Raw genomic sequence first — 14,116 nt, forward strand, 5'->3', positions numbered from 1 at the left:
ACCAATTTGGGGGGTGGTGTCTGGTGTGTTCATTTTGTGAAGCAAAGCATTGTCCCTTTGGCATAGGCATTTATTGTCTGTCCTCTCTTTCTTTTCATGTAGTGGTGAGGGCCATTTTGTGTGTACTTCCTTTGTGATGATTCTGCTATGTTGTTGTTGGTGGGCAGGCTATGTGGTGGCGGCCATTTTGTCTATGCTTCCTTTGTGACTGATTTTGCCATGTGGTGGAGGCCATTTTGGGTGCATCCCCTTTCCATGTTGTCTTTGGGTGTCCCTGTCCTCCTGGCCCTATGGAGGCGGCCATTTTCTGTGTCCTTCCCTGGTCCTCTTCTTTTGCCATAGCCATCCAAGGCTTTTGTAGGTACTACCACTCAAAGCCATAGGTGCATTCAAGTTAATCAACTATTTTTGTGGTGTAACTTTAATTACACCGTGTATGGCTTTGGATTGCTTCACATTTTTTTGTAATGGTGGTACTTTTAGTTTTTTGGTTGCTTGTGTGTAGCTATTATGGCACTCCCTGCCATTAGGTAACCCTAGGAATACAGCTCGGGTAGTTTTGGTAACGTCGCGCCGTGTGGGAACGCGACCTTACCTTTTTTGTCTTTTTCGCGCGCTCAATGTACTGGCTCGGGAACGCGATAACGACTTTTTACTCGATTCGCGTTGCCGAACACGCCGATTTTGCATTCTCGCGAACAATATGTCCCGAGTTGCATAAAAGTTCCTCGAAAATGTTTAATGTGTCCCCTGTGCTACCAAAAAGTCCTCATTTTTTGTGTTATTTACTTCTTTGGTTGTAGTTTTGTCTTCCTGGACAGGCCATGTGGTGGCGGCCATTTTGTAGGTACTTCCTTTGTGCATTTATCATTGGCCTCCCTGCTTTTGGTCTGATCTGATAGTAGGACAGACTCCCAGAGGTGATAGTTAGTTACTAGTGAGCGGGGCTGCTTTATGTAGCTGTTTCTATTTGGTCTATTTAATTACCATCATTACGGCATGTGTGTATGCCATTGCATTTCCAAGTTGGTTGTCTGGGCAGGGGGGTAGGTAACTTTTTTGTGTGTGTAATAATTTAATGACTTGTATGTGTTTTTGCCGTGAAGTTTTACAAACTCTTAGCCATGGTGTATTTTGATTTTCCTTGCATTAACCTGTCATGACTCATGTGTAGCAGGCAACCTCCTTTTTCTGTCCATGTTGGTATATGATAGGCCTGCTTGACTTTATTATTGGTTATTTCTAGCTGGGAGCTGTGGTGCTCGTACTATTAGTCTTCTTTTTTGTGTTTTATACATTGCCCTGTGTGTCTTTCAATTGTTCATGTGTTGTTGGCTTACTGCTTGTTTGACTGACGTTTTCTGTCTTCTTTGCTTGTAGGTGCACAGAAAAAGACTGAGGAGGTGCTGGCTGTTTTCATCCATCGCCCGTTCAACTGCCAGACGGACGTCCTTCAATTGTACGCCACGTGTGGGGTGTGACTCATCTGACCACACATCTCTGCAATTTGTGCTACTGAGTGCTGCTGTGTGCTGCTGACATCAGAAGAAGATGGGTCCTAAGAGAGCAGTTACCAGGTCCTCCACCACCAAGAAAGTTGCTGAGAAGAAGGTACAGAAAAAGGAAGTGTCACTTAAGGCTGGTATGGACCCCCAAACCTTTTTTGGGCCCCCAAAACGTACGCCTGCAGCAGCGGTGTCCATGGTGCAAGCTGGAGCCAGCACATCGGCATTAGCGGGGGCAAGCCACCAACCCAGGGCCAAGCACATGAGGGTCGAAGAGGTAGCCGACCTAGTGTTACAAAGCAGTGATACTGAGCCTGAACTTAACTTATCGCTGTCTCAAAGTAGCACACAATCCACGCAAGCTGAAAGTGCTGAACAACCGCCGCCAGCAGTAGATGTTCAACAACCACAACCACTTCCCGCAATAGTTGTTGAAAAACCACAACCACCGCCCGCAATAGTTGTTCAACAACAACAACCAAATCCCACAGTAGTAGTTGTTGAAGAACCACAGCACGCTATAGTACTTCCTCAAGAACAACAACCACCGTCTCCGCACGCAATAGTGGAAGTTGTTCCTCCCGATGTCGGGGCAGTTCAGGAAGTAGAGCCTCATTCCGAGCAAGAAGAAGAGGAAGCCACTTCTGGAGGTGATCTACTGTCTTTAAATTTACGAAAGGAAAGGAGGGTTAGTGGCAGTGCATCGAGTTCTTCGCATAGCATCCCTTCAGATGACCTTGATAAGGATTATCATCCACGACGAAGAACTGAGCATTCAAAGGAGAGGCATCAAAAGACCAGGCTGGGAAAAAGGAAGGATCCGTCAAGGCTTGAACTTCCGGAGTTCGATGTAGGTGAACAGGATACTGATGGTGATAAAGACGGGTCTGACACTGACAATGTCATCATCACAAGCGTTATTCCTGGTGCAGAGGATGTAGAGACCAGCATTTTCACCCTATCTAGAAGGGCTGCGATTAGTGATGAGCAGGTAGCACGTGTAACTCCTACACACTCAGCGCCCAAAGTAACACCAGCTCCCATTTTTGCATCAGCGAAGGCCCGGCAGCGTGCGACATCCAGCGCAAGCGCCACCTCAACAGAAGGAGGTAGTGGCAGTACTAGTACTGAACTGTCACATAGGGAAATGCAACAAAAAGGCTCCAGTTCATCCGGGATTGGAAGTGGGTCCTCCTCTTCCTATGGCAGGAGACAAAAGTTTAGCTCCCCAGTCTGGGATTTTTTTACGGTTCACCCACATCAGGAGAACATTGCTATATGCTCCATTTGTCACACCAATGTTAGTCGTGGTAAGATTGGTACAAACTATGGTACTGGAGGCCCAACGACCCATATGAAAAAAACACCCACAATTGTATGGGAGAACCACCTTGCAAGCTTACAAAAAGATGTAAGCACTGGTGTTGGTGGGGAGGATACAGTACTACAAGGTCCACTCATGGAAGAAGAGGGAGACGATGACCTTCTATCTGGGAGTGGTACACCAATGAGCCCTGTCGCCAGCACTGGAGTGGTGCAGTCCAAATCCTCAGCATCAGCAACTTCTCAGTGGCACCAGAGTCAGCCGGAGACACCAAGGGCAAGGAGTGAAAAGTCTGCGTTGAAAGGTGGTCCGTCTAGCAGAACAGACAGAATTACCAAGCAGCTTACCATTACTGGCATGTTTAGGCAGGAGGGAAAGTACGAGCGGAACCACCCAACAGCACGTTTGTACAATGCGAAACTTGCAAAAATGTTGGCACTGGACCTTCTCCCATTTTCATTTGTTGAGGCAGTGGGATTTCGGCAATTAGTGGCAACACTCGCCCCAAAATGGGACGTTCCCAGTCGCTACTATTTTGCAAGAGTTGCTATTCCAGCACTACACCACGACGTGCTGGGATTGATTGGGAAAGCCTTACAACAGAGTGTTGTCCATTGTATCCACCTGACAACCGACATGTGGAGCAGTCGCGAAGCCACAGCAGATTACATGTGCATCACCGCACACTGGATCTCTTTTGCAGGTGTGAAAGACAAGTTAACATCAGGCCTTCTTGATGTTGCTGGGATTTTCAATGACACTCGCAAACATGCAACTGTAGCCATGTTTGGTATGGAGAAAAATCATACTGCTGACAACATTTTGTCTGACTTTAACAGCAAGGTCTTTGAATGGCTGAAACCAAGAGGCCTTAAGATTGGTTTTGTTGCCACCGACAATGGCAGTAATGTAGTGAGGGCAATGAAAGATGGACAGTATTTCAGGGTACCCTGTTTGGCACACTGCATTAACTTAGTCGTGCAAGACTTTCTGAAACATGAACAACAAGTCAGCAACATACTGACCATCTGCAGAAGAATATGCACGCATTTTAACCATTCTTTCAAAGCGCGGAAGCTGCTACGCGTCATTCAGCGGGAGCATAATTTGCCAGTCAAAGCACTGATCCAGGAGGTCCCAACACGTTGGAACTCGACTTATTTCATGCTTGAGCGTCTCTTTGAGCAGTACATACCACTGAATGCTTATGTAATGTCAAGAAGATTTGTGGATCCTACTGTTAATCTTAAAAGCCTGACCGTTGAGATGTGGCAGTGGGACATCATTAAATGCTTGACAGAGATGCTACAACCTTTTGAGGTGTTCACACGTGCAGTTAGCAGGGAGGACTGTACTATGGGCCAAGCCATCCCATTGTTGTACATGCTCGAGCAACAGCTGAAGGAGGTCTGTGAAGCATACGAAGGTGACGAAGAAAAAGTTGATGCATGTACCTTGGCCAAGGCCTTACGCAACCGCTTATCTGTAAATGCAAGGCTTAAAATGATTGTGTCAGATCCAAATTACATAACTGCAACAATCTTGGATCCACGGTACAAATTGTTTGTCAGCAGTAGCGCAGTCATTCCTTTTTCAGATGGGGATGTTGCCAATTACAAAAGTTCCATAGCTGTGGAAGCTAATGATTTCGAAACTGAACGGCTGTTACTTAAAGGCCTGACAGTGCCAGCCCAGGACAGTCAAAGTACTCCAGGCCATCCTCCTGAGGCAACTCTGGCAAGTTCATCACAGCATGAGAGCGGTGCGTCCGCTTCCCAGCAGGCACCAACAGTACCAAAAGCAGCACCTGCACGATCTGATTCAGCAGACACAACCAAAAGCATAACTGCTTTTTTTCTACAGAAGGGAATGGGTAAGTCCGTTGCTGTTGCAAAGGGGAAAGAGGAGCAGCAAAGCCGAGCACCATTGAACACTGAGCGGATGGTTCAGGCCTATCTGGATGACACAACAGAGGTGTTCATGGAGCAAAGCCCATTGGTCTATTGGTATGAAAGAAGGAGACAGTGGCCAGTGCTGAGCAGGCTGGCGATAAAGTATTTGGCTTGTCCTGTAGCCAGTGTCGCCTCTGAGCGGGTTTTCAGTGCTGCTGGTGCCATTGTGACATCGAAAAGGACCAGTCTCTCCCCCAAAAGCGTCGAGAGGCTGACAATGATAAAAATGAATCAACACTTCATACCACCAGACTATACTGTACGTGAATCAGAGCAGGATGAAGAAAGCGAGCCCGAAGAATTTATCACTGCTGGGTTACATGACCTACTGCTGTCCGGACCCGCAGAGTTTGAGGACGAGCACCTCTTCCCTGACCAATAGGCTGTTAAATTGTGACTTTTTCCCTTCTTTTATTTGTGTTATTTATTTTCTTATTAAAAATGACTTTCTGGTGCATAACTGCTAATCTTAAAATAAAAAGCTCAACCAAATCCATCCCCACCACTCATTCTTTTAATGTACCTACTGAAGTTGCACACCTGTGCATTTTATTTTCGCTGTATCTTTTTTAGTTACCTCCTGGAGTTGCACGCCTGTGCATTTATGTTCCATGTTGACTGCACTCCTCAGAGTCTTGCTGCATCTTCTTGACTCCCACTCAAGTCAATACAATTCCATCTTGGCAGCCATACATTTGATGTTGTAGATGGAGTATAGTACAATAACAATAATGTAGCCTCTAACAGTCCCTCCATAATAAGTGAACCGTACATGACTACAGCCATCCTCTATTTCATTTGAAATCTGCAACTCATAATAACTGCCTTGCTGAGTCTTACTGTTAAGGCTACCACCTCTGTCTGCAGGCATTCAGAGACGACTCTTCTGTGTCAAAAGAAACTTGAGCAGGCATCCACAACTGAAGTCAACTTGTTGTGATGACTCGCATTACAAAGGCTCGGCAGCATCTGTGATCAATCTTCTGACAGTGAAAGAGAAGAAGAGCAAAACAGGTATAAAAATGAATGCCATGCATTGCATGGGATGTATTTTTTGGCTGACTCTGAGCTAATGTGCATGGAGTTGAAGTATATTAGTAACTTCAGTTCAGACTCACGTGATAGCCAATTCTTCCATGTTATTTACTAATAATAGAAATTATTTACGCACTTGTGTTCCTACTACTACATATGCAGTCAGGACTTAATTTATCTTTGCTGTCCGGCGGTTGGATCTGAGCTGATTGATGCACGATGTTTCTTGGAGTGGAATACAAGGTAATAAATAAAATACAAATAAGAGTCACAGCACAGTAGACCCAGGCTACTACATGTTTGTGCACAGTGCTGTGGTAGAGTACAATAGTGGTATGATTGATGACTGAGAATGACGCATTGATTTTGTTGATTAATTTTGTAAATGCTAGGTTGCTTTTTCAATTTCATTCACCTTTCTGTGGGTCTGAAATTTTTAGGGAAATGCAGTTTGTATAACGGCCAAACCTGTGTCGTCGTGGGCCTGTTGTTGTGTGCTTGCTCCTGTCTTTTTTTGTACTTCTACATTAAAAATGATATGCAACTAGTAGACTTATACAAATTGTATCCAAGCCGCCTCAGTCTGAAAGTCCTCTCATACGACTACTCCTCTTGTTTTGTATTGTTTTTTTATCTTCACTGTATTACAATTTGTTTAGGTCATTCACATTCTTTTGTATTTGCCTTTTCTTTTTCAGGCTGGACATCTTTCACGGTTCACCCACTGCTTTATAGTATGAGCATCAACTCTCATCCTTACCACAGATCCTCATCATCAAGCAATTGGATTGCGGGAAACCAAGAATCATATTCAGCGTGTCCTTTTCTTACGTCCATTGCTTACAATCATTAGCTAGCTGATCAACATCATAAATCATCGTCTTCATTGTTTTGCTTTTGTTGTCTCCAATCTCCATGCGTACTGTTTTTCTTTCTCAAACCTTTCCCAAAACCCCCGTACCCATCCATTAAACAATCCCTAACCCTCTTCCCCCGGGCTGCGTGGTTACATTGAGGTGTGATGTTTCTTACATTAAATATACACCAACAATTTGATCACGCGCTTGCTGGGGCAGATGTGGTCAAAGCAACAATAGTGAAATGTCAACAAGGCATGGCCAGGATCTTCTGCGGCTTCCCAACTCAAGCTCTGTGTATAACGCCAAATAATTTACCATTAACATCAAACAACTAATGCATCTAATGAATTGGCGTAATTTTTTGGGTTTAAAGTGATCATGCTAGACCTCAGCGCCGCGTTCGACACCGTAGCACACTCCACCTTGCTGCGGTGTCTGAGCAGCGCCGGGGTTACAAAGGCTGCCTGGAGATGGCTCAAGGATTTTCTCTTGGGCCGCAGTTTCCAAGTTCAGAGAGGTATGTTCCTCTCCGACAGTGTGGCCTTGGAACAGGGGGTGCCTCAGGGCTCTGCCCTGAGCCCCACCCTGTTTAACCTGTATATGGCTCCACTGGCAGCAGTTGTTCAGTCATACGGCATAGATCTTGTATCTTATGCCGATGACACGCAGCTGATCATCTCCCTGTCTCAGTCTCCAAAATTAGCAGCGGCGAACTTTAAAACCTGCATGCAGGAGCTTGCTGGATGGATGAATCAGCACTGCCTTAAGCTTAATGGGGCTAAAACGGAGGTGTTGGTGATAGGGGGAGATGGGGCGAGCTGGTCTCATGAATGGTGGCCACCCTGCCTTGGCTCTCTGCCCATCCCATGCAATGAGGCTAAGAACCTGGGGGTCTGGGTGGACTCTAAACTCTCGTTTGAGAGCCACGTGGACAAGGTGGTGGGAAAATGCTTTGGGGTCATGAAGACCCTGAATCGCACTCTGGACCTACTGCCTCTGGAGGCCAGACGTATTATGATCCAAGCCTTGGTCACCTCTCGCATGGACTATGCGAACGTGCTGCTATTAGGGACTACGGAGAAGAACCTGAGGAGACTTCAAGTGCTGCAAAATACGGCGGCCCGGCTAGCCCTCAGACTCCCTAAGAGGACAGCTTCCAAGCCTACTTTGGCTGCCCTCCATTGGCTCCCTGTAAGGAAAAGAATCCTGTTTAAAGCTCTCCTCATCTGTTACAGAATAACCTCTGCAGAAGCGCCTGGGTATCTGAAGGATCTGGCCATCCCCTACTGTCCCCAAAGAGCACTTCGCTCGGCGGGCAAAGGTCTCCTGAAAGTTCCTCGTATTAGAAAAGCTAGGATGGGAGGTCGCTCTTTTCGGGTGCTGGCCACTACCCAGTGGAACAGCCTTCCACTTGGGATCAGAATAGCCAGCAATGAAACCATGTTCCGAAAACTGCTGAAAACACATCTGTTTGCTATGAAGGGATAGATGCTCTCACCTCCTCTCTGACTCTCTCTCCACAGCGCGGGGACACGCCGTGATGGCGTCACCAGGCGCTTTAGAAATGCCTTTATTATTATTATTATTATTATTAAAGCATTATGATTTAGAAAAGTTTGACGTTGCCGTGAGTACTACAAGTAAAGTTGAACTTCTTATCTTCTCTTGCACTTTGTTTCCAGTCCCCAAAACCATTGTTTTGTTTCAGTTTAGCAGTTGCAATATTGGGTCACCCATGCAATGTACTGTACTTACTTATACTACCCCCACATTGTCTGTCACGCAAATGACTGTCTCTTTCTTTTTGTCGCTACTGGCAGGGTCTGTCTACTACTATCACAGAAGTTCTGATTCTGAACCACAGATTCTTCGCCATTGTCTTGGAAATCAAATGCAGCCCTTGCAGTGCCACACTTCATGATAAATCATCATCATCTCATCAGCAATCACAGGTAAGATAAGTTTGCAGTGAGGTATAACGCAAGACAGACTGGTCGTTCTTCTAATACTACAAATATAACTCGGTGAGGGTTTACTGCATCTATCTGTTTGCATGTTAAAGAAAGATGTGGGCAATATATTTAATTATTAAAAAGCACTGTCCGCCGACCTGCATGGCCAAATTAAACCTTGCGAGGTTGCACAACGTACATTATTTGGTGAAACACTCCCCCCTCCAACCCCACAAGAAACGCAAATGAACTTCAAATGTTTTCTTTTTAACATAACTTTGTGTCTCGTTTATTTATTTTAACATAATGTAATATATAACTAAAGATGATACAAAAATAAAATATATATAAATCCTACACCAAGCTGTCCCCCTACCCGCCTCCCCTAACCCCAACCAAATTCCCACGCTCAATGTCATGTAAAAAAAAAGTAAAAACCCAACACCCAATTCCCACCCACCAACAAAAGGATTGAAAAAGGGGCAAACAGGGTCCATCTCATAGCCGGCGGGCTTTTAAGTGTTGATCCACCAGGATCTTTACACGCTCCTCTATCTGTTTTTTAGTCTGACTGCTTTGAGCCTCCAGCCTGGCTACCCGGAGGAGAATTTTTCGCTGGAACTGGCGGCACCTACATTGGCAGCCATGTTGTTGTGGGGGGGTGGACGATGCGGGGAAAATCTGGCGGCGGGCGGCTGCCTGAGCACGCCGACGTACTCCTGCAGGCTTGGGGGCCGGGGCATTGGAAGAGGCAGCAGCTGCTGCCGCCGCCTCCTCCTCCTCCTCCTCGGCCTGAGCCACCAGCCGGCGGTAGGCCTCAACGATGGCCTGCAGTTTCCGCTGACGGGCCCGGACTGCCAGCTCCTTCCTCGTTGGTTTAGAAGGAGTAACTATAAAGAAAGAGACAGAATTGTTGTAATCAAAAATCCCAGCAAATAAAGAACGCAAAAAGGATCCAACACATAGTGGGCGGCACAGTACAGTAGCAATAGCAAGCAAGTTGAGTACCTAAAATGTTGTTTTATCTATCTTGAACATTCTACGCCTTATATACTTCATTTGTCTGCCTTTTTGGCACGGCATTATGCCTGCCCTAGTAACATAGTATGGGTGTACTTGAACGGTCACATACGAACACCTGTCTTTTTCATATCTCGTTCTTTTATATCATATACTCTGTGCTTCCGGGAAAAGTGACAGTCTCAAACTAACATTAAATTAACAGTGGCCAGCTAGTACTAATAAATGTCTACTCTAGAGACTATCATTCTTTATATCGCCAACAAACGTTAGGTGGTTTGTGTTTCGCCAGCAACGACCCGGAATGCATCCAGTCGTCCCCTCCTTCCCTTGCCTTTGTGTTTAACCAAAACACCGCTGCCAACACTAGTATCCACTATCCACTAACCACCAATATTGGATGTGTCTCCCACCCACGCAGGCAGCTGTGTTTTCCACTTTCTATGCTTCCACAACAACCCACGCATCCAACTGCTCTCAAACACCTGCATTGCTGATTCCAAAGTATCCTTCTATATTATATGATTAGAGCTTTTTCCTTGCACCTTTCATCATACTTAAAATCAATCTCATGTTAATCCATCGCGGTCATGTAATGTTGTGGATAAGACTTTTTTAGTCTGCCACCAACCTTTCACAGCTGAGTTGTAGTCACATAGAAGAGGCATGTATAACTAATTTTATCAATTCTGGCCGGTGGTAATGCTTTTGCTAAGCTTGGTAATGAGAACAGTGGCGTCATATATTGTCCAGTAGAACTTCAAGTTCACTATAAATATCAGAGTACAGTGAGGAAGTTTTCCCCACCCACCAAGTAATGCGGATCACTATTGAATGTAACTTACCATCGCCCACCGTTGTTGTCTCCTCCCCCGCTGCTGCCGGTGCTGCTGTAGGTGCCTCTGGTGGTCCTCCATTCCCCTCCGGGATCGCCTCTGCTGACGGCGTTGCAGCGCCGCTGCCCCCGTCGGCACTGGTGGATGGTACCGGTTCTGCAAAAATAAAAATAAGTAATTAAGTACACCTTTTTAGATGGATGCACAGCCCCCATTGTACTTGTTCACCAAGAACGGAGTTCTGCAAAACAGTTAAGTACAACGTAATCACTAGTAGTCCACATTGCCTAGTACAGCAGAGTAAGTAACACACTACACATATCAGCATTTATTTGGTATGGTATGGTACCCAAGCTCATCTCATCTATACTGGTACTCTAGTCCTTGGAAAGTTAGACTGAACCATGTAACCTAACCAGTTTACTTTGTACATCAATGACATGTCTACAGTTTTGCGCATGCTACCTCACAGCTTGTTGCGCAGTACGAGGAGACGCCTTTGAGGCCACATGATAGTTCAAAGCATACACCTGAAGAGTTTGGAAAATAGAGGCCCGTATTTACTTTTTGAATGTGGATTGTGGAGTCCAGTTTCCTTACAGCCTCAGGTTACACCTTCTTTTTTGCATGACAGCTAAAAAGTTGAATAATGTATGTAATGTTTTCATACTGTCTAACGTGCACCACTTTTGTCATTATCTTTCGGCAGATGAGAAGATTTACTTCTACGAAGCAAAGATTTGCAGAGCTTACCAACAAGAGGCATATGCAACCAGTATACGTTCAATGGTGAGGGGTCTCGGACATTTCCCACATTTCCCTATCGTGCACTGGTAGCTGTACAAATGTAGGATACTTTTTATTGAGCCTTTTTTAACTCTGGATTTCTTCTGGTGGCCCTGCCCTTGACGTATTTGACAGAACAACTTAAAAACATTGATGTTACTTACTTAGTTACTTCTAACAAAATAAAGGTTTTGAAGTACCACATTGACTCGGAAGTATATTTTCAGTGTCTGTTGTCTTGTAGACTTACACGAGAGAGTGAGAAAAAGGGGGTTACTTAGGTTATGGATTGTGTAATAAAAAAAGCATTTGGCATCTTCATATTGGGGTTCAGGAAAGGGGTAATTGAATAATTGACCAATGACTGAGCCCATATAGGTTGTCGTTCATTGAATTGTGGGTTCCTCTGAGTTCTGTGACTGAGGTGTAAGACTGTAAGTAAGTAAGGTCCAACCTGCCTATCAACAACAACATCCAATTTTGGGGTGCATACATAGTTATGTATGTCACTGCATAGAAGAATACCCGCAAGAGTAGTAGTGGTATTCATTACTAACGCTTACAAAATAGTAGACCAATATCTGCATGCATACTTGGTTGGTGTCAATTGCCAAAGAAGAGACATTACAGAGGAAAAAGCATAAGACAGGAGTGGACCCTGTGCCTTACGCTATTCGATCACAGATTTTTTGAAAAGATTGATACCTTAACTAAACAGTTAGGTGAAATGTCATTAATCGGTTGGAAAAAAAGCTCCGTTAGAAAGTTAGGGAAATATCATTGTTCCAAAAGAAAACACTGTTGGACTTACTAGGGACAGCAGCAGGATCCTCAGTAGAGGAGCTCTGTGCCTGTGGTTCACAATCACGTTCACCCGCCGACTCGGTCCCAGCCTTCTGCTTGCCCCTGGGTTCTGTGGTTCATGTAAGAAATAATAAAGAAAGAGAAAACATTGAGTGCTGTGAAACATAGACAGCAAGCATTTCAAAAACCACTGCTACAACATTAAAAGAAACAAACATTGGTCTACCAAATGACTACTGCCTTGCATGATTCACTGACTAGTGTACTTGGTGAAAACAAATCAAATGTTCCATAAACATTCTGATTGCAGATTACTAAGTAACACAGAGGCAGTAAGACCTGAACAACACCACAGATTCAAGAATGTAAGTAGCCATTTCTTTTTCATTTTTTGCCAGCAAAATACATAGATCGCAAGGAGGAGACAAGCTTAACTTTGTGCATACTAACTAACACGAAATTGTACGTTCATGGCATCATATTTTGTTTTGCTACTGACTGAATGCTACTGCTGCCCTACCCACTCAATAAACAAACTACATCAGTTCTATGGAGGGCTGAGGCAGGGGCGGCTATAGGCTCATGGTGGTCCTGGACTCCTGGCCAGGGAGCGTAGGTGGGGGGCCCGGAAGAGGAGGTCGGGGCGGAGCACGGAGGCCAGTGAAGAGGGGGGAGTCAGGGTGTTTGGAAGTGGAACAGAGCCGGAGGCACCAAATCCCTGCCTGGGGCCGCCACGCAAATATGTATCCATCCTCTGAGGATTTTAAATTAAGGATATATATTGGTGGGGTGGCCCCTGGCGTTTGGTGGCCCTGTGCAGTTGCACAGCTTGAACATGCCTAAATCCGGCCCTGGCTGAGGTAAGAAGAACAAAGTAACTTTTGCATTCATTGCCAGAGGAGTATTATTCATGCAGAAGAGAAGGCCGTGAAAAAAAGATACAATATGCATTGCAAACACGTACAATTATCCATCAACGGCTATTTCACTGACGGACAAAGGAAGGACAAGACTCTATTAATAGCCATTAACTAACTTCAGTTCTCTACAATAAAGAAAATCTCACACCAATAAACAGCAAATACGAGGGCCAAATTGAACACGCAAGAGTCAGTGAAGATGAAGAAGCGCAGCATAGACCAGTGTCATACAATTACACTAGATATAATAACGGAATACATCGGAAATGTAACTAGGAGCACCAGTCATTGCGTTACTTATTCAGCCAAGATTTACAAAGATACAACAACAATACTTATACTACTATAGAGATATATTATACACACTTTTTTTTTTGGGTAGCCACTCACCAAGACCCACGACCTCGACGCCAAGCAGGTCCAACAGGTCCTGCTCCCGGTCCAAAATGTCTGCCCAACGGTGGGTCAGCTGGTGGTGGGTACGCCGGATACCGGAGCAGCGGAAGACTGCCTGGCGCACCTTCACCCACCGCCGGAGACGCTCCTCAATATGCTGGTAGCCGGAGCCGGGCCTGCCACCTGCTGCCAACATCAAGGGGAGGTAGCGCTGGATAAAAAAAAACAAGGGCAGCCACCTCCTCCTCCCCAAAAAGTTGGCGGGGCCTCACCCCTTGGGGGCGCATTCTGCCGCAAGGCAGCCTAGTTTTTTGGGGCACTGGCGCCTTGCCCTTTGAGCCGCCGCTGCTGCTGGCGCCCTTGACCATGGTTCTGGGTGGAGGGTAGAAGAAAACTAAAAGTTCAAGACAAAAAGGTAGGGGAAAGAAGAAGCAAGGTAAAAGAACAAGAAGGAAGTAAAAAGCAATAGAAAAGTTGTAAAAGTAGAAATAAAATGAAAAATATAAACCTAGGCACAGAGAGAAATAGGTAATAACTAAAGAAAGTTAGAAAAAGTGGGTAAAAAGACAAGGATTAAAGGGATTTTAACAGGATGCAAAAGTAGGCCCAAAACCATAGCCAGAGTGTGTGATCCACAAGATGGCTGCGCCCATCGCGACCGCATGGGTAGGTTCGCGCGATATTTAGCGCGATCACGCACTTTTGTAGTGCGAACGAGAAGATGAG

This window comes from Lissotriton vulgaris, chromosome 6 (assembly GCF_964263255.1).
Source record: "Lissotriton vulgaris chromosome 6, aLisVul1.2, whole genome shotgun sequence".
NCBI lineage: Eukaryota > Metazoa > Chordata > Amphibia > Caudata > Salamandridae > Lissotriton > Lissotriton vulgaris.